The sequence below is a fragment of the Muscardinus avellanarius genome, assembly GCF_963383645.1.
Source record: "Muscardinus avellanarius genome assembly, chromosome: 16".
Taxonomy (NCBI): domain Eukaryota; kingdom Metazoa; phylum Chordata; class Mammalia; order Rodentia; family Gliridae; genus Muscardinus; species Muscardinus avellanarius.
The window spans coordinates 15,139,523-15,141,706 of record NC_137802.1 but is presented as its reverse complement, the minus strand read 5'-3'; positions in this window follow the sequence as shown (position 1 = coordinate 15,141,706).

Genomic DNA, 2,184 nt, shown 5'->3' with positions numbered 1-2,184 from the left:
GACGCGCCGAAGCCCCGCCCCCGGGAAGCGCGCGAACGGACGGCGCGAGGGCTCACGGGAGGCGCGGTGACGTCACGGCGCGCGCTCGGGGTCCTCCCACCCGGCGTCCTGGCCCCGCCCCCGCTCCCTTAGTCATTGTGCGGAGCGGTGGGCGAGCTCGGGAGCTCGAGCAGGGACCTCCAGATAGCTCTTTTTCTCTTTTCTTATCTTTTTTCTTTTCTTTTTTTTGAGGTATTGGGGATGGAACCCAGGAATATTCTACCTCTGAGCTCACTCTCAACCTTATTCTTTTTTTATTCTTTATTTTGAAACAGGGTCTCACTGAGTTGCGCAGGGCCTCACTAAGTAGCTGAGGCTGTCCATCCACGAACCGCGATCCTCCCATCTCAGCCACCCGGCTCAGGTGCATAGCATAACTCTTAAAACACCTTTTCTTTTGGCAAACCAAGGGTATTATTATTTTTATTTTTTATTTATTTTTGGTGGTACTGGGGGTGGAACCCAGAGGCAGAGGGCCTCACTAAGTAGCTGAGACTGCCCAAGCTACACCACCTTTTTTATTAATATTATTTATTTATTTATTTGCGGTACTAAGAGTGGCTCCCAGGGGGATTCTACTGCCGAGCCACACCCCTAGCTCTAGTTTTTATTTATTTATTTTTTGGTGGTACTGGGGGAGGAGCCCAGAGGTTTTCTACCTCCGGGCTATACTCTCAGACCTATTCTATATTTTATCTGGAAACAGGGTCTCACTAAGTTGCTGAGAGCCTCACTAAGTAGCTGAGGCTGGCCGCGAACCGCGATCCTCCTGTCTCAGCCTCCTAAATGCTGGGATTACAAGCGTGCGCCACCACGCCCGCGTTCCTAAACGCTTTTCACTCTCTCTGATTGCCAAAGTGCTTTCTCCATCACGCAGACGGAGCATTTCATTCATACAGGGGCATTCTACTTCCAAGCTACACTCAAGAGTCTCACTACTTGCCAAGGCTGTCCTGTATTCTGTGATCCTCCTGTCTTGGCCTCCCAAGTACCAGAATCACAAGTGTGGTACACCATACTCATCTTTGTTGTTAAGGGGGAAAAAATTAAAAAGACCGACAGCCGGGGCGTGGTGGCGCGCACGCTTGTAATCCCAGCATTCGGGAAGCTGAGACCGGAGGATCTCGGTTCACGGACAGCCTCAGCTACTTAGGCCCTCCACGACTTAGTGAGACCCTGTTTCAAAATAAAGAATAAAAAATAGGTCAGGGGGTGTAGCTTGGAAGGTCGAATGCCCCTGGGTTCCATCCCCAGATCCGCAAAGAAAAGAAAAAAAAGAGGTGAATGTTAGGGATCAGAGAGAAAAATATAAACAGGAATAATAAAAAGGCTCCGAAATGCTAAAAAGTCTGCCTCGCTGGAGGGAAGCAGAGGGAAATAGAGGTGAGAGAGACATTTAAGGTTACAAGAAACGTGCACCTGCTTCATCTTTTTTTTTTTTTTTTGGTTCTGGGAATGGAACCCAGCCGCATCCCAAGACAAAGTGGAACTTTGGGGGTAAAGTGAGGAACACATATTCAAGAGAAAATATGGGCCAGGAGCAGTGGCACACCCCTACAATCCTAGTACTTGGGAGGCTGAGACAGGATCGCAGGTTCAAGGACAGCATCAGAAATTTATTCAGACCTCGTTTCAAAATACAATAAGCCGGGCGTGGTGGCACACGCTTTAATCCCAGTATTTAGGAAGCCGAGACAGGAGGATTGAAGGTTCACTTCCAGCCTCAGCTACTTATTTATTTATTTATTTATTTATTTATTTATTTACTGGTACTAGGGATGGAACCCAGGGACATTCCAAGCAACACTCCAAGCCCTATTTTTTTTTTTAATTCTTTATTTTGAAACGGGGTCTCACTGAGTTGCAGAGGGCCTCACTAAGTAGTAGCTGAGGCTGTCCTTGAACCGCAATCCTTCTGTCTCAGACTCCCAAATGCTGGGATTACAAATTGTGTGGCACCGCACCACGGCCTGGATCAGCCTCAGCTTTTAGTGAGGCACTCCACAACTTAGTGAGACGTTGTTTCAAAATAAGGAATGAAAATTGGACTGGAGGTAGAACTCTGAGTTAGAATGCCCCTGGGTTCAATCACCAGTACTGAAAAAGAAAAAGAAAAAATAGGGCTGGGTGTATAGCTAAGAGGTA